The sequence below is a fragment of the Balaenoptera borealis genome (assembly GCF_965194805.1).
Source record: "Balaenoptera borealis genome assembly, chromosome: 11".
Taxonomy (NCBI): Eukaryota; Metazoa; Chordata; class Mammalia; order Artiodactyla; family Balaenopteridae; genus Balaenoptera; species Balaenoptera borealis.
This window is the reverse complement of record NC_138868.1, coordinates 92,088,811-92,108,755: the sequence shown is the minus strand read 5'-3', so window position 1 is coordinate 92,108,755 and position 19,945 is coordinate 92,088,811.

The following is a 19,945-nucleotide window of genomic DNA, read 5'->3' as shown; positions in this document are numbered from 1 at the left end:
GGAGTAAGCAAGCAAGCATGTGCATGCTTTTTAAGAGTGGAGTCTAGGTTTCCTACAGCCCTCCTGTTACTCCCACTGGTTTTCAAGCCACCTAAGGGGACTCGTCTTCCTGGCGTCAAACCCTAGGTCTGGGGTTCCCCCCAATATGTGACTTGAACCACTCACTCCCCAGGGAGGATCTCTGTGCCTGTGTAATCCCCTCCCCCCATCTGTGTCCCTTCTCAGGAGCACAGGTCCTGACCTGATTGCCTGTCTAACCTTCCTACCCAACTCCATGTGGATCTTTCTTTACAGCCTTAGTTGTATAAGTATCTTTCTGCCAGTCTCCAGTTGGTTTTCACTGAGGACTTCTCCTCATGTAAATATATTTTTGATGTGTTCATGGTGGGAGGGGATCTCAGAATCCTCTACTCTACCATCTTGATCTCCTCCCTGTATTTGCTTCTTTGTGAAAACTTGATCACTCCAATAATGTTGAGTCATCCTATAAGAGAGAGGAAATTTTTCCGTTTATTTAGGTACACTTTTTCAACTTTCAGTAGTGTTTAAAATTTTTCCTTATGTAGATTTTGCATAGTTCTTGCTAAGAGTATGCCTAGATAGTTTATCTTTTTAATCTGGAGACTTCTCTTCCTTTATACAGCCTAAGATTTTTGCATTTGTGTATATGGAAACTATTGATTTCTATATATTCATTTTGTATCCTGTTAATATATTGCATTCTCTGAATTATGCAGTAGTTTTTTCATTGATGCTCTTGAGTTGTCTTAATATAGAGACTTATTATTTAAAATAGATCTAGTTTTACCTTCCAATTGGTTTATCTTGTCTAATTCCATTGACTAATTCTTCCAGTATCATGTTAAATAGTAATGGCAGTACTGGGCAAGTTTGTATTGTTTCTTACATCAATGTGAATGTCCTTAAGTGTTTCTTAAGTGCCCTTAAGTAAGATGTATGTTTAATTGATTTCTATTTTAATGAATAAGTGTATATGTGTGAGTGCATATGTATGATAAAAAATAAATGCTTAATTTTTTTCAGTGGATTTTTTGGCATTGTTGGAGATGGTCATGATTTCTCCCTTGACCTGTTGCTATGCTTAATTATATTAATGGATTTTCTCATATAGAATTATCTTGTATTTCCAGAATAAACTCTCTTTGTGATTTTTTTTAGTTCATATGACATGATTCTATTTTTAATATTTTGCTTATCACTTGTATATAGGTTTCATAAATGAGAATGTTATATAGCTTATGTAGCTTTTTTATGGTATTATCTTTATATAGCTTTTTATATCAACAAATATTTTACATTTGACACTAAAAATTGAATAATTTTCTTTCCTTTTTTATGATCTAACAATTTAAATAGCAGCTAGACTGTCTTTTAGTTGTTTGGTAGTGTTCCACTTTGAAACCCTCTGATCCTGGTGTTGTTTTGAAAGGTAGCTTTTTGAAAACCCTCTCAGTTACTTGTATGATAATAAATCAATGTATTTAGACGTTTTATCTCAACTTTAATTTTGACTAGGTTATCCATTTCATCTAGGTTTTTAAATATCTGCATAAAGTCGTGCCAATATAATTACATTCACTAAAAAATTCTGTATTTTGATGGTTATTTTTTCTTTGTCATGTTTATTTTTTGTATTTGTGCTTCCTATCCCTATTTACTAAAAAAAAAAAAAAAAAACAATTTATTTGTCCACTTTATTCACGTTTTTCAAAGGACATGATTATTTATTAATGCTATACTTTTTGTTTTTCTAACTCATTTATTTCTGCTTTTATCTTTAGTAACACTTTCTTTTTCTTAGCTTTATGCTTACCGTATATTACCATCATTTTCTTTGCTTTTCTTTTTTTTAACATCTTTATCAGAGTATAATTGCTTTACATTGTTGTGTTAATTGCTGCTGTATAACAAATTGAATCAGCTATACGTATACATATAAACCCATATACCTTCCAGCTTGTGTCTCCCACCTACCCTCATTATCCCACACCTCTAGGTGGTCACAAAGCATGAGCTGATCTCCCTGTGCTTTGTGGCTGCTTCCCACTAGCTATCTATTTTACATTTAGTAGTGTATATATGTCAATGCCACTCTCTCACTTTGTCACAGTTTACATTTCCCCCTCCATGTGTCCTCAAGGCCATTATCTACGTCTGTGGCTTTATTCCTGTCTTGCCCCTAGGTTCTTCAGAACCTTTTTTTTAGATTCCATATATATGTGTTAGCATACGGTATTCATTTTCCCCTTCCTGAGTTACTTCACTCTGTATGACAGACACTAGGTCCATCCACCTCACTACAAATAATTCCATTTCGTTTCTTTTTATGGCTGAGTAATATTCCATTGTATATATGTGTCACATCTTCTTTATCCATTCATCTGTCGATGGACACTTAGGTTGCTTCCATGCCCTGGCTATTGTAAACAGTGCTGCAGTGAACATTGTGGTACATGACTCTTTTTGAATTATGGTTTTCTCAGGGTATATGCCCAGTAATGGGATTGCTAGATCATACGGTAGTTCTATTTTTAGTTTTTAAAGGAACCTCCATACTGTTCTCCATAGTGGCTGTATCAATTTACATTCCCACCAACAGTGCAAGAGGGTTTCCTTTTCTCCACACCCTCTCCAGGATTTATTGTTTGAAGATGTTTTGATGATGGCCATTCTGACAAGTGTGAGGTGGTACCTCATTGTAGTTTTGATTTGCATTTCTCAAATGATTAGTGATGTTAAGCATCCTTTCATGTGTCTGTTGGCAATCTGTATATCTTCTTTGGAGAAATGTCTATTTAGGTCTTCTGTACATTTTTGGATTGGGTTGTTTCTTTTCTTGATATTGAGCTGCTTGTAAATTTTAGAGATTAATCCTTTGTCAGTTGCTTCATTTGCATATATTTTCTCCCATTCTGAGGGTTGTCTTTTCGTCTTGTTTATGGTTTCCTTTGCTGTGCAAAAGCTTTTAAGTTTCATTATCTCCCATTTGTTTATATTTGTTTTTATTTCCATTTCTTTAGGAGGTGGGTCAAAAAGGATCTTGCTGTGATTTATATCATAGAATGTTCTGCCTATGTTTTCCTCTAAGAATTTTATAGTGTCTGGCCTTACATTTAGGTCTTTAATACATTTTGAGTTTATTTTTGTGTATGGTGTTAGGAAGTGTTATAATTTCATTCTTTTACATGTAGCTGTACAGTTTTCCCATCACCACTTATTGAAGAGGCTGTCTTTTCTCCATTGTATATTCTTGTCTCCTTTATCAAAGATAAGGTGACCATAAGTGCGTGGGTTTTCTCTGGGCTTTCTATACTGTTCCATTGATCTATATTTCTGTTTTTGTACCAGTACCATACTGTCTTGATGACTATAGCTTTGTAGTATAGTCTGAAGTCTGAGAGGCTGATTCCTCTAGCTCTGTTTTTTTTCCTCAAGATTGCTTTAGCTATTCGGGTTCTTTTGTGTTTCCATACAAATTCTGAAATTTTTTGTTCTGCTTCTGTGAAAAATGCTCTTGGTAGTTTGATAGGGATTGCATTGAATTTGTAGATTGCTCTGGGTAGTATAGTCATTTTCACAATGTTAATTCTTCCAATCCAAGAACATGGTATATCTCTCTATCTATTTCTTGTAGTTTTCTGAATAGAGGTCTTTTGCCTCCTTAGGTAGGTTTATTCCTAGGTATTGTATTCTTTGCATTGCAATGGTAAATGGGAGTGTTTCCTTAATTTCTCTTTCAGATTTTTCATCATTAGTGTATAGGAGTGCAAGAGGTTTCTGTGCATTAGTTTTGTATCCTGCTACTTTACCAAATTAATTGATTAGCTCTAGTAGTTTTCTAGTCTTTAGGATTCTCTATGTATAGTATCATGTCATCTGCAAACAGTTGCAGTTTTATTTATTCTTTTCTGATTTGGATTCCTTTTATTTCTTTTTCATCTCTGACTGCTGTGGCTAAAACTTATAGAACTATGTTGAATAACAGTGGTGAGAGTGGGCAACCTTGTCTTGTTCCTGATCTTAGAGGAAAAGGTTTCAGTTTCTCACCATTGAGAACGATGTTGGCTGTGGGTTTGTTAACACATGACCTTCATTATGTTGAGGTAAGTTCCCTCTGTGCCAACTTTCTGGAGAGTTTTTATCATAAATTGTTGCTGAATTTTGTCAAAAGCTTTTTCTGCCTCTATTGAGATTGTCATATTGTTTTTATCCTTCAGCTTATTAATATGGTGCATCACATTGATTATTTTGCATATATTGAAGAATCCTTGCATTCGTGGCATAAACCCCACTTAATCATGGTATATGATCCTTTTTATGTGCTAGTCTTTTGCTAGTATTCTGGATTCTGTTTGCTAATATTTTGTTGAGGATTTTTGCATCTATGTTCATCAGTGATATTGGCCTGTAGTTTTCTTTCTTTGTGACATCTTTGTCGGGTTTTGGTATCTGGGTGATGGTGGCCTCGTAGATTGAGTTTGGGAGTGTTCCTCCCTCTGCTATATTTTGGAAGAGTTTGAGAAGGATAGGTGTTAGCTCTTCTCTTAATGTTTGATAGAATTCACCTGTGAAGCCATCTGGTCCTGAGCCTTTGCTTGTTGGAAGATTTTAATCACAGTTTCAATTTCAGTGCTTGTGATTGGTCTGTTTATATTTTCTAGTTCTTCCTGGTTCAGTCTTGGAAGGTTGTGCTTTTCTAAGAATTTGTCCATTTCTTCCAAGTTGTCTTATAGTTGCTTGTAGTATTCCCTCATGTTTCTTTGTATTTCTGCAGGGTCATTTGTTACTTCTTTTTCATTTCTAATTCTGTTGATTTGAGTCTTCTCCCTTTTTCTCTTGATGAGTCTGGCTAATGTTTATCAATTTTGTTTATCTTCTCAAAGAATCAGCTTTTAGTTTTATTGACCTTTGCTATTCTTTCCTTCATTTCATTTTCATGTATTTCTGATCTGATCTTTATGATTTCTTTCCTTCTGCTAACTTTGGTTTTTTTTTTGTTCTTCTTTCTCTAATTGCTTAAGGTGTAAGGTTACGTTGTTTATTTGAGATGTTTCTTGTTTCTTGAGGTAGGATTCTATTGCTATAAACTTCCCTCTTAGAACTGCTTTTGCTGAATCCCATAGGTTTTGGGCCATCTTGTTTTCATTTTCATTTGTTTCTACCTTTTTTAAAAAATTTCTTCAGTGATCTCTTGGTTATTTAATATCACATTGTTTAGCCTCAATGTGTTTGTATTTTTTACAGTTTTTTCCCCCTGTATTTGATACCTATCTCATAGTGGGTGGTCAGAAGAGATATTTGATACAATTTCAATTTTCTTAAATTCACCAAGGCTTTATTTGTGACCGAAGATATGATCTATCCTGGAGAATGTTCCATGAGCACTTGAGAAGAAAGTGTACTGTGTTGTGTTTGGATGGAATATCCTATAAATATCAATTAAGTCCATCTTGTTTAATGTATCATTTAAATCTTGTGTTTCTTTATTTACTTTCATTTCTTTTGATGTGTCCTTTGTTGAAAGTGGGATGTTATGTTCCTTACTATTATTGTGTTACTGTCGATATCCTCTTGTATGTCTGTTAGCATTTGCCTTATGCATTGAGGTGCTCCTATGTTGGGTGCATAAAGATTACAATTGTTATATCTTCTTCTTGGATTGATCCCTTTATCATTATGTAGTGTCCTTCTTTGTCTCTTGTAATAGTCTTTATTTTAAAGTCTATATTATGTGACATAAGTATTGCTACTCCAGCTTTCTTGTGATTTTTCCATTTGCATGGAATATCTTTTTCCATCCCCTCACTTTCAGTCTGTATGTGTCCCTAGGTCTGAAGTGGGTCTCTTTTTGACAGCATATATATGGGTCTTATTTTTGTATCCATTAATCCAGTCTTTTGGTTGGAGCATTTAATCCATTTACATTTACAGTAATTATTGAAATGAATGTTCCTATTACCATTTTCTTAATTGTTTTGGGTTTGTTTTTTTAGGTCTTTTCCTTCTCTTGTGTTTCCTGTCTAGAGAGATTCCTTTAGCATTTGTTGTAAAGCTGGTTTGGTGGTGCTGAAACCTCTTAGTTTTCGGTTGTCTGTAAAGGTTTTAATTTCTCTGTCAAATCTGAATGAGATCCTTGCTGGGTAGAGTAATGTTTTTGTTTTTTTTTTTTTTTTGGGTAGAGTAATCTTGATTCTAGGTTTTTTCCTTTCATCACTTTAAGTATGCCCTGCCACTCCCTTCTGGCTTGCAGAGATTCTGCTGAAAGATCAGCTATTAACCTTATGGGGATTCACTTGTATGTTATTTGTTGCTTTTCCCTTGCTGCTTTTAATATTTTTTCTTTATATTTAGTTTTTGATAGTTTGATTAATATGTGTCTTGGCGTGTTTCTCCTTGGATTTATCCTGTATTGGAGCTCTCTGTGCTTCTCAAACTTGATTGACTATTCCCCTCCTATGTTAGGGAATTTTTCAACTATAATCTCTTCAAATATTTTCTCAGTCCCTTTCTTTTTCTCTTCTTCTTCTCGGACTTGTATAATTCAAATGTTGGTACGTTTAATGTTGTCCCAGAGGTCTCTGAGACTGTCCTCAATTCTTTTCATTCTTTTTTTCTGTATTCTGCTCTGCAGTAGTTATTTCCACTATTTTATCTTCCAGGTCAGTTATCCATTTTTCTGCCTCAGTTATTCTGCTCTTGATTCCTTCTACAGAATTTTAAATTTCATTTATTGTGTTGTTCATCATTTTTTTTTTTTTTTTTTTTTGCTCTTTAGTTCTTCTAGGTCCTTGTTAAACGTTTCTTGTATTTTTTCCATTCTATGTCCAAGATTTTGGACCATCTTTACTATCATTACTCTGAATTTTTTTTCAGGTAGACTGCCTATTTCCTCTTCATTTGTTTGGTCCCATGGGTTTTTACCTTCTCCTTCATCTGCTGCGCATCTCTGTCTTCTCATTTTGCTTAATGTACTGTGTTTGGGGGTCTCCTTTACACAGGCTGCATGTTCATAGTTCCCGTTGTTATTGGTGTCTGCCCCCAGTGGCTAAGTTTGGCTCAGTGGTTTGTGTAGGCTTCCTGGTGGAGTGGACTGGTGCCTGTGTTCTGGTGGATGAGGCTAGATCTTGTCTTTATTTCAGGCAGGACCACATCTGGTGGTGTGTTTGGGGTGTCTGTGACATTATTATGATTTTAGGCAGCCTCTCTTCTAATGGTTGTAGTTGTGTTCCTGTCTTGCTACTTGTTTGTCGTTTGGTGTCCAGCACTGGAGCTTGTTGGTCATTGATTCGAGTTGGGTCTTAGTGTTGAGATGGAGATCTCTGGAAGAGTTCTCGCCAATTGAAATTACGTGTGGCCAGGAGGTCTCTGGTAGTCCAATGTCCTGAACTCGGCTCTCCCAGCTCATAGGCTGAGGCCTGACACCTGGTCAGAGCATCAAGACCCTGTCAGCCACACGGCTCAGAAGAAAAGGGAGAAAAAAAAGAAAGAAAGAAAGAAAAGAAAAGAAAGTTATTAAAATTAAAAATTAAAGAAATATTATTAAAATAAAATATAGAGAAGTTATTAAAAAAAAAAAAGAGAACAATCAAACCAGTAAACTAATCCACGATTGATAACAAGTGATAGAAACTAAACTAAGATAAACATATAAATCAGAAACTAGTCAGATACATACAGCAAACCCCAAGTCTACAATTGCTGCCAAAGTCCACTGCCTCAGTTTTGGAATGATCCTTTGTCTATTCAGGTGTTCCGCAGATGCAGGGTACATCAAGTTGACTTTGGAGATTTAATCTGCTGCTTCTGAGGCTGCATGGAGAAATTTCCCTTTCTGTTTTTTGTTCACACTGCTCCTGGGGTTCAGCTTTTTATTTGGCCCTGCCTCTGCATGTAGGTCACTCTCTGCTATCTGTTCTTCTCCCAGAGAAGAGGTGGTTAAAGGAGCGGTTGATTAGGGGGCTCAGGCTCACTCCAGCTGGGGGGAAGGGAGGGGTACAGAATGCAGTGCTAGCCTGCAGCAGTAGAGGCAGCATGACGTTGCAACAGCCTGAGGTTTGCCGTGTGTTCTCCTGGGGAAGTTGTCCCTGGATCACGGGACCCTGGCAGTGGCAGGCTGCACAGTCTCCCAGGAGGGGAGGTGTGGATAGTGACCTGTGCTTGCACACAGGCTTCTTGGTGCCTGCAGCAGCAGCCTTAGCATTTCATGCTGGTCTCTTGTGTCCGTGCTGATAGCCGTGGCTCGCTTCCATCTCTGAAGCTCATTTAGGCGGGGCTCTGAATCCCCTCTCCTTGCGCACCCCAAATTATTTTCTCTTGACTCTTAGGCAGTTCCAGACATTCTCCCTACTCCTTCCTGGCTAGCTGTGGTGCACTAGCCCCCTTCAGGCTGTGTTCACGCAGCCAACCCCAGTCTTCTCCCTGAGGTCTGACCTCTGAAGCTGGAGCCTCAGCTCCCAGCCCCCACCCACCCCGGCGGGTGAGCAGACAAACCTCTCAGCTTGCTGAGTGCTGGTCGGCACCGATCCTCTGTGCGGGAATCTCTCCTCTTTGCCCTCTGCACTCTTGTTGCTGCACTCTCCTCAGTGGCTCTGAAGCTTTCCCCGCTGCCCCCTGTCTCTGCTGGTGAAGGGGTTTCCTAGTGTGTGGAAACTTTTTCTCCTTCACAGGTCCCTCCCAGAGGTGCAGGTCCTGTCCCTGTTCTTTTTTCTCTGTTTTTTGTTTTTTCTTTTGCCGTACCCAGGTATGTGGAGAGTTTCTTGCCTTTTGGGAAGTCTGAGGTCTTCTGCCAGTGTTCAGTATGTGTTCTGCAGGAGTTGTTCCACATGTAGATATATTTTTGATGTATTTGTGGGAAGGAAGTTTATCTTCATGTCTTACTCCTCTGCCATCTTGAAGGTCCTCTTTAGTAATACTTTTATTTTGCTTTCTGTTTTTATTCTTTGCTGTTCTTTATTTCACTTTTGGAGTTGAGGGTTTAACCCACTTATTTCATTTTTATTGATATTGGTAATAAAGATATGAATTTTGGAGTGTTTAGTTTCACTATATCCTGTAGATACAATATACTGCATTTTTCTTATTGTTGTCTTCTGGAAATTCTGCAATTAATTTTTATATTTCCTCCTTGACACAAGATTTAAATGAGTTTTTTTGTGTGTGTGTGTGTGTGGGTTTGTTAGTTTACGTTTTTAAGTAGAAGGATTTTTAAAAGATCTTATTATTAATTTCTAGTTTTATTGCACTCAGAATGTACTGTTCTGTATTTTTTTAAAAAATTATTGTAACTTTCTTTCTAATATATTAATTTTTGTAAATTTTCCATGGGCACTCTTAGAGAAGGTTCATTCTCCATTATTGGAAAACAGGGCTCAATACATATCAATAAGACCTACTTGTCATTTATTTCTTCTATATCCTTACTAATTGATTTTGTCCATTTAATCTATCTGGATCTAAAAGAAACCAATATGAGAATGATTTATTTTTATTAGTTGAGTTAAGCCCACTTTCATTTATTGATATAATGGGTATATTTCATGTTTTTGTTTTAAACTCATGTGTTTTCTTTGCCCTCTATTGTTGTTCCTTTTGTTATTTGAAAGTTTTAACTTTTGTTAAAATGGGAAGATTTCTTTCTATCTTTGTTTAATACTTTTATTCATCTCTTATTTAGCTATAACCTCATGGTTTTCTACTATGACCAGTACTGGGGTTAAGTAGTAACCATAACTTCTTTTCTCCACTGTATCTCCCCGAAGCTCCAATTTTAGACATTAGTATCATCTTAATGTTATTTTTTGGTAATCTTAAGTATACTTAGCCTTTGCTACTTGGTTTGCCAGCTTCAAACCACACATACACATATTCCAGTTAATACCTATACCATAATCAGTAAGCTTATTTTACTTTCCATTTACTCTCCCTTTTCTCATGTAATATTTGTTATTTTTGTACATTTTTAGAGCATATATCATTTCATTCTATTATATTACACTTACCTTCATCCTTTAGTCTTATTTAAGTAGATAAATATAGTCAATGCTCACTCCTAGAACATAGTGTTAAAACTTTCCAATTATTTTGTGGCTATCTGAAGCTTATTCTTGGTAAATTACTCAGAATAAGCTCATGGAAACAATATTCTCTAAGTTCTAGCATGTCTGTGACCTTTATATTGAAGACAATTTTGGATAGATTTGAAACCCTGATTTGCAGTTTCTTTCTTTGAGTATGTTGAAAGTGCTACTGTTTACCAGTATGCAATATTATTGTCAAGATGAATGTCTAATCTACCTAATGTTCTTTCCCTATAAATGACTTAAACTTTCCCCCAGATACCCAAAGGACTTTTCATTATATTGAAAGGACAATACTTTTACTAGGAAATGTCTTTTGTGTTGACCCTTCTGGATCAATTTTCCATGGTAACAGTATGCTCTTCAATATATAGATGCACGTTTTCTTTTATTTTAGGAAAATTTTCTTGAAGTATAGTTTAAACATTTGTTCCATTTCATTGATATTTTTATTTTTGAGGAGGGTGCCAATTGTATGTTTATTTATTCTTCTGTCTTGTATTTTTTATTTATCACTTTTTCTTGAACTATGTTAAAAATCTTTGAAATTTTCTGATTGATTTTTTTATTATTTTATTTTATTTATTTCCTTTCTATCCTCTAGTTACTTTCTTTGGTGTCTATTCACTGTATTTCTTCAATTTAGTCTTAGATTCTGAAAAATGTTTTTCTAATTTTTTACTAACATGTCATTTCTTGCTTTATGTATTCCTCTTATCTAGTCATATATATATCTGAGCTTTTCTATTTCTTATTTGTGGTATTGTGTAAAAGCTTTAATAATTCTTGAAATTTTGATTACCTCATTTTGAAATATTTGAATAAAGTTTTCTGCCTTGTGGTCACATTTTAAGATCTTTAAGAACTTTCTGGGTGGGGTCAGAGGCCCCACCAGGTGAACCTTCCCTCTCTTACTCTTACTCTCAGTTTTTCTGCTTTTCTCAGTTTGGTTCCTTTTTCCACTGGCTTTCTCTCAGGTAAGAATCAATTCCTCTGAGATAAGTATTGGCTGAATCATTCTGAAATTAGAGAGCTGAAACACTCTTTGGCTTTCCCATGTCTGGGGATATGTTTTTACCCTCACCTGCATCACAGAACTGGAGGAGGACGTTCTCAATTTCACTTGTCATTCCTAGATCTATTTGGTTTCCCTCTGAGTAAGGTTCTCTCTTCTGTGGGTAAAGTTTTGTGGCAATGTTTAAATTTCTACAACTTGGAGGATTGGTTGGTAGTCCCCTTTTATTTCCTGCCTTCCCAACCATACAGCTGTAAGTCCTAGGCAGGTCAAAGTTGGTGGTTTGGTAGTACTTATTCACATCTTGGGTCTGTGGCAATTCTCTATTGTGAACTTTTGTTACTGATGGCCCCTATGGAAATTTCCCCCCTTGGTCGTGGCTGATCTGTTTGGTTTGTAGGTGGTGCTATGGAGACTCTAAGAAACTAGATTCTCCCTAGATCATGCTGTCCTCCCTGCCCCTTATTAGATGAACTTGCTCCTTATTTTGTCTCTAAACTTCCTGCCTACTTGCCCCTTATGCAGATGTATCTATATCCAGATCTATCCTTAGCATCTTTCCTTTAGACTCAGAAGAATGTTCTAAGTATTACCAAGGGCAGGCTTCAGTTTCCTCTTCTCTTGCTACTTCTGTGAGCTCACTCTGTCAGCTATCCCCCACTCTTTTTTTACCTTTAATCTCTCTCTTTCCTGACATCTTCTCCTTATCTCATAAACATGATCATCTTAAAAAATAAATCCTTTTATGATGCAATACAAGACACCATCCAAGCTCTCCTCCCCCTTTATCCTTAAATTAATGATTAGTAGTCTTCTTTTCCTCACCTCCCAATATCTGTAACTCATTGCAAACTGCCTTTCATTTCCACCAATTTTTTTGAAATAGATCTTGTTATAGTCATCAATGAGTTACTAGTTGAAAAATCTAATGGCATCTCTAGATTTATCTCATTTGACTTCACTGTTATATTGAAACTGTTGATCATGCCTTCCTGTACTCTCCTGTGTGTACCTTTAAGTCCCTATCTCTATAAGGACTAACAAAAGAAATGTGTCTCTTTAGTGCCAGTGAAGAATTTTGCTTCTCTAGAGCAATTGTTTATTTTAATCTTACAAAAGGTTGATGAATAATATCTGGTGAAATAGCAAGATCAGAGGTAAAAGCTCCCAAGCTTAAAATGTGAAGAAATGTGGCTTAGAGGAAAAGAGCCATGAATGAAGTTATCTGGAGATCTTGTAGCTTTCACTAACTAGCTATGACCTTGAAGGACAACCTTCCTGAATCTGTGAAATGAAATGATGGTCTAGGTAAGTGCTATGAACCCTCATAGCTCTAACATTTGATTCTAATAGTCCAGATAGTTATTTTCAAGAAGGTATTTCAAATAATGTGGGATAATTTGGAGACAGCCTGGTGCAATGGCCTGGCAAAGTAAAGAAAACCCAAGACAAAATTATTAGCACTAGATATCTTCCCTGTAGACACAGATTCATGAATTCTTGCCACATACTATGACCTTAGTTTCATACCAGTTCCCCTTCACCCACAATCTTCTACCTTTCCCTCTGCCTACTCATCCCACCCTCCCTTCCTCCAAGGCCCAATCACATCCTACTTCCTTGTTTGTATTTGTCCTTTCTCTGTGTTTCTGTTTACTAGAATTATGATAATTACCACACTTCCATATTTAATTATTCCCCAAACATTTAATGTGACTTAAATTTACGATGAAAAATTTTAAGCTCATAGGACACTGAGGCATGTGCTTTAAAATCCTCAAGACTTCTTCATCAGGAACTAGCACTGTGTTGGCGTCATAGTGGATCCTTATAGAATCCTTGCAGGCTGATTAATCTACAGTACCAATATTAGAAAATGTGAATCAAACATTGAATGAGGGCTGTTTGGTGCTTTGGGGAAATTTCCAGCAGAGCTTCCTCTTGGAGAGGCTTCAAGTTTCAGACCAAGATTAGGACTTTTACTGTGAATTCGAAATCTGCCACAGACATTTTTTGTATAGTTTTTCATTTTCAGGTTGTTACCACTGATTGATGATTATCCTTAACTTACGGGGGTTGGAAACGATCAGTTTGGGACCTGTGATTCTTCCTTCTTGACACCACACGGAGTTCACCTTTGCTTATTGGATATAGCATCTCTTGAACAAAGCCTGCCACTATTGTTAAGCCTGCTTCAGCCTCAACTGGACAGATTCCTTTGCTCAAAAGGAGCTGTCCCAATCCTAATAACTTCCTGCAGAGCTGGTCTGATTGCTGCTGTTATTTCTCAGCAGTCCACAGCTTTGCCACACTACTTGAAGCTTCCCACGAGGTCATCATTAAAGTAGATAGATAGTAGCCTGCTCTCCCTTGCAGAGTCATGGGCAAGCTTGTCTGTGTGACATACTCTCTATCTATTGGCAGATGGGGTCACCAAAACAACTCTTGTGGAAGACTGCCAGGGAGCAGGATGGGAAGTACATGGGCTTCAACTCAGCTGGGCAGGTGCTGAGGATGACAGATGTGCTGAGTCGAGCAGCTCTCTGCTGCAGGAGAAGGCAGGCACTATCCTGTGGATTTTGGCTGAGGACTTATTCTGCTATCAGGAAACCCTTGACTTCTCTCAGATGGGGGTCTAAGTGTGTCTCTTTGCCAAGTTTATTTAAGCAGTTACTACTAGAGGCAATGCCATATTCTCCCAAAGGCTCTTTGGCAATACTCTATTGGTATCTTTCACAAACACTTTATAGAATGTGGCTTTTACTCCTTTAAGATCTGGTATTCAATTCAATTCATTCAAATTCAACAACTGTTTTTTAAGAAGCTGGGTTGCTGGGATTGCACTGTGAAGAAGACAGACATGGCATATATTCTCTGGGATTATCTCATGTTCTTCTGGAGCTTTTAAAATTTTATTTTTACATTTAAACTATTGTATTAATGATTATATTAAATTAATGATATATTAAATCATTAATTCATCTGGAATTAATTTTGACATAAGGTATGAAATAAGAATATGATTTTTTATCATTTTCTAGATGATGAGCCACTTGTCCATTTTTTGAATAAATCACCTCTCTCTGTCCATGAACAGTACTTTCTTTATTATGGCAGAGTTCTTCCCTTGTGTTATGATGGTAATTTGTTCTAAGTAGAAAATCTTCTTAGTGTTATTTCAATGGCAAAAAACTGTGTGGTTTCCTGACCATCAAAGCAAAAAGATTTTATGCTAAAACAAACCCACACCCCATTGAAATATACACAATAACTTCAATAATTAATGTTTAGCTATTATGATCTGACATGACAAAAGCAAGTTTCATTAATTTTTCTATAATATGGTTATATACCTGTACACATTCATCTCCTTCATGGCCATTAGATATTGTTGTAATCTTAAAATAATCCTCACAGACAAAGCATTCATATAATCCTCAATATTTATGTAACTGAATTTTCTGGGTAAAAAAAAATCAATGAAAATTAACCTAGATGAAGCGCTTATCACTACTACATACTGAAGTATTTTAAAGGAAAACCAAATGAACGTGTACCAACTTTACAATTCCAAAGAGTCTGCCTGTAGGCTCTGATTTCATAGCACTTTTTTGCTCAGAAGGAATCTTAATTTATCTTCTTAAATACAAGTAAAGCCTTTTAAGCCAAAGCAGGAGTATTAAATGAAATTCTTCATAAAATGAACTCTTGCCATTTGAATGCCTATACCATAAGATATGGCTCTACTAAACCCAGTATGTATTTGTATCTTCTTCTGGACTCACTATCCTCATTTATTATCCATCTGTTCACATATGCAGCAAAATCATACTCTCCTAATTACTGTAACTTGATAATATGTTTTACTATCAAGTAAAGTTAGTCCTCATTCAATACTTCTCTTTTTCTAGAATTTTTTTGTTTTATTCCTACATGTTTATTTTTCCAGATGAACTTTAGAAACACTTTTGTTTAGTTATTAAAAACATCTACTGGAATTTTATTAAAATTTCATAAGATCTATAATTACTTTTTAGTGAATTGATTTCATTTTGATATTGAGTCTTACAGGACAAGAACAAGTTATGCTCTTTCATTTATTCACATCTTATTTTTGGTACCTTCACAGAATTTAACAACTTCATATAATATAATCTTGTAAATTTCTTCTTAAGTTTATTTCTAGGTCTTTAATTCTTTTAGCTTCTGTTTTAACAGGATCTTTTCTAACTGGTTTATTTTTTTGTATACAAAGTGACCATTATCTTTTGTATGTTAATTTTGTATGAAGTTAGTTGAATTATGCTATTGGGTTTTTTAAAATAAAATTTCAGTAAATTGTTCCTAAGTTTTCCAGTTATATAATCATACAAGTTTAAAATTGATTTACCACGTTTGGGATTAGCACAGCAAGGTGATATTTATGTATTGAGATTTTTCTTTTTTATCAGTAATGGATTTGGGATTGTATCAAATGCCTTCTTTTTGTCTATGCAGATAAGGGTATGATTTTTCTCCTTTGACTTATTACTATGGTGGTTTATATCAAGAGGTTTCTATTACTAAACATTCTTAATTTCTTTGAGTTACCTCCACTTAGATATGGTCCTTAGATTTATTCTTTCAGTGTGCTGTGTGTTCTATTTACTGATGTTATATTTAGGATTATTGCATTGATATTTCATAAGTAACATTGGCCTGTAGATTTTTGTGTGTGCTTTCAGTATCAATATTATACTAGCTTCTCAAAAATTTTCTGAAATAGTTTAAAGAGTACTGTAATTACATATGTATGACATTGATACAATCACTCCTGAAAATCTAGATACTTAATGGTTCTCTAATTTAATGTTCGCTATCAATTTTTTTTTCCATTTATCTCCTACTTGGCTTAAATTCAGCTTCTAGTAGGTTTTTATTCAAGAAAAAGTAAATTTTCTTCTTCAACTTTTGCACATTTGGCTTTTTTCTCATGCGGCTGAGACTACTGGCTGCTTATTCAAGTCTATTATTTCTTCTTTTTGGGTACACATTTCACATTTCCCAGCCTGCCTTGACATCTGAGTTCTAGATAAAGGGATGTGAATAGAACTGATGTGTACCTACTTTAGGCCTACCTCACTATGACCCAGGTACCATTCTGGGGACTTGGGATAAGGCAGTCCAAAAAGACCATCTCCCTGCTCTCTTGAGGTTTATATTGAAATTGAGGGAACATGAAGTGAAGAGAAGGAAAATCTGGACAGAAAAAAATAATATGATTGAAACCCAGGAGTGTGAACAGTAGGCAACAATTAAGAGATAGCATGTATATTGGTGTGACCAGAACATAAATGATATGTGTGGTGGTGGGTGGGGTGGTAAGAAATGAAGCTGATGAGGTAGGCAAGGACCAGATGGTGCAAGGCCAGGCAAAAGGGTTGAGCATTAACAGTGAAGTCATATTCAGGTGTGTGGTGTCAATCAAGTCACCCTGATAATGATCCAGAGAATGGGACAGACTGGTGCTGGACAGGAACCTGGATGACAAGTTAGCAAGTGTCCTAGAAAGAGATGCTGAGGGTAGGAAGGTGGGGCTGAGAGGAGGGACTGTTAATGAGGTAGAGTCAATAAACCCTTGTTACTGGTCAGATGTGAAAGATAGAGGAGGGCTGAGAGAGAGTGCCAGGTTCTTAGTGAGGGTGGATAGTGGTGCCATCCACTTGGACAGTGTACAGGGAAGAGAGCGAGTTTTATCCATGTTCTAATCTACAGGATTGATAACATTTTAACTTGATCAGTATCCATCAGTTAGATGGCTGTTTATCTAAAATTTACAGGAAAATTCTTGATGACATCTCTGATTAGTGTTGGGTTTTTTCACCATAAATGGTCAATTCATAAGAAATTTTTTTGATTTTTTTCTCTTGCCACTTAGGCAAAATTGAGATAAAAGTTATAGGTTTAATTTGTTTGCTTATTAAATTTTTTTTCAAATTATTGTTATACCTTACTTGAATGAGGTTTCACATTTATGTTTACAAATATCTGTATTATTTACTGACAAGCAGAATTCAATAAGCATGATTTTTAAGTGGACAGTTTATTTACAGCTTTCTTTAGAATTTAAAAAAGGTGTCACAGTTGCCAATATAAAGTCTTTTCTCTTTTCTCTTACTGTCTTTTCACACTTTTGGCTACAGGCTGTTATCATTCTTATAGGAAATGAATAGCTATGAATCATAAGTATAACAGCTCAGCATAACAGTAATTGGCATTTCAAACAGGTACCTGTCAAAGGTAAATTAAGACATATGTCCCAATGATATTTTAGTATTTATAAATTTTATTGAAGTAAGTTTTTAAGATCTAGGGAAGCTTTTCTGTGAAGTCTCCCTGGATTTGACTCATAGATTAATAATTTGAGATTTTTATCTACTGTCTTATAATTATGTTCAAAAACATACACACAAAGATAAGGGAAGAATAATTTGCTTCTCCTACACTTTCTATTTCTGAACTTTTTTCTTTAAACTTTAATATACATATGTTCCCATATCTCTTCCCTCTTGCATCTCCCTCCCTCCTACCCTCCCTATCCCACCCCTCTAGGTGGTCACAAAGCACAGAGCTGATCTCCCTGTGCTATGCAGTTGCTTCCCAATAGCTATCTATTTTACGTTTGGTAGTGTATATATGTCCATTCCACTCTCTCACTTTGTCACATCTTACCCTTCCCCTCCCCATATCCTCAAGTCCATTCTCTAGTAGGTCTGTGTCTTTATTCCTGTCTTGCCACTAGGTTCTTCATGACCTTTTTTTTTTTCCCCCTTAGATTCCATATATATGTGTTAGCATACTGTATTTGTTTTTCTCTTTCTGACTTACTTCACTCTGTATGACAGACTCTAATTCCATCCACCTCACTACAAGTAACTCCATTTCGTTTCTTTTTATGGCTGAGTAATATTCCATTGTATATATGTGCCACATATTATTTTTAAAAATTCACTTAGAATTAACCCAAAATGTGGTAACTGAAATACTAAAAGTTATCCATAATGCTAAAATTATATCAATTAAAAATTCTCAGGTTCATGACACTTTGATGCAACATGACGTTTTTTGTTTTTAATGTGTTATGTTAAAATATATGTAGAATGTTGTTTTCCATTAATGTTTGTATATGCTTCACATATTTGAAACTACATGAAGTTATTAAAATACTTGTAATTTCATATAGAATTTTACACATTTAAAAAATTCTACACAGGTGTTGAGTTTAGATATTTACTTAATTATGTACTAAGCAAGCACTTCTTATTTTGTTTTTTTCCCCCCAAGTGTAGCTACTTTTTTTGAGGATTCCTCAAACTAAATGTTTACTTATCATAGCATAGTTCCATAATTCATAGGTAATCCTTCATGTGTGCTAGGCAAAATAAGTCTTCATTTTCACTAAAACACAATTCTGATTTGGTTGGTGACATTCTTTCCTTGCCAGTTTTTTCATATTTAGGTCTATGAATTTTTTTCCATAACACCATCTGTCTTTTATCTTCTTTGAAACTGCCAGCATTCTTAAGCTAATGTGCAGGAAAGTGAGGCATATTCCAGAAAAAGAATGTGTGCTCTAAGATATTTAAACCAAACTATATGGCTAAGGATGTTAAAAGCTGATCTTATACTAGACAGTAGCATTAAAGCAAACTTCCCTTTCCTCATTTTCAATGTCATTCCTCCAATTTTTTTCCTGGGTGCATTACTTTAAAAACTTTTTATTTTGAGATGATTATAGATTTGCATGCAGTTGAAGAAATAATATAGAAAGATCTTGACTGCATTTCACCTGTTTCCCCTCAATGGTAACACCTTGCAAAACTATAGTACAATATCACAAATATTGATGCAATCCACAAATATTATTAATATTTCCCTGGTTTTAAGTGTATTCATTTGTGTGTGTATATGAACATGTTTTTAGTTCTCTACAATTTTGTCACATGTATAGGTTCCTGTATCTGCCACCATAATCAAGATAGACCATCTCTGTCACCACGAGGATCCTTTCTGTGTTCTCTTGTAATGGCACCCCCCTCTCAACTGCTGACATTTATTAACCACTAATCTGCTATAATTTCTAAAATTTTGTCATTTCTGAAATGTTATATAAGTGGAATCATACAGTATGTAATTAGCTTTTATCACTCACCCCAATTCCCTAGAGATTCATCCAGATTTTTGTGTGTATCAATAGTTCATTCCTTTTTATTATTGAGTAGTATTCCATGGTATGGATGTACCACAGATTGTTCATTCATTCATCCACTGAAAGACACAAAGATTGCTTTCGGTTTTGGGCTATTACAAACAAAGCTGCTATAAACATTTGTTTTAATGGTAACATAATTTTCTCTGTGATAAATACCTAAGAGTGCAGTTGCTTGGTTGTAGGATAATTGAATGTTTAGTTTTATAAGAGACTGCCAAATGTCTACCAGAGTGGCTGTACCATTTTTCATCTCCACCAGCAATGTGTGAGTGATCCAGTTTTCCTTCACTTTGTCAGTATTTGGTGGTGTTATTTTTTATTTTAACCATTCAGATAGGTATGATTGGTGATTTGTGTCTACCTGCTTTTATATCATTGATTTTCCATATATTTTTTGTCTTTGATTTCATTGATTTCTGCCCTTGTCTTTATTATTTCCTTTGTTATGCTTAGTTTGGGTTTGTTTTCTTTTGCTAGTTTTTTGAAGTAAGAATTTATGTTATTGATCTGAGACCTTTCTTCTTTTCTAATATAATCATTTAGTGTTATAAATTTCCCTTTGGAACTGTTTTAGCTGCGTTA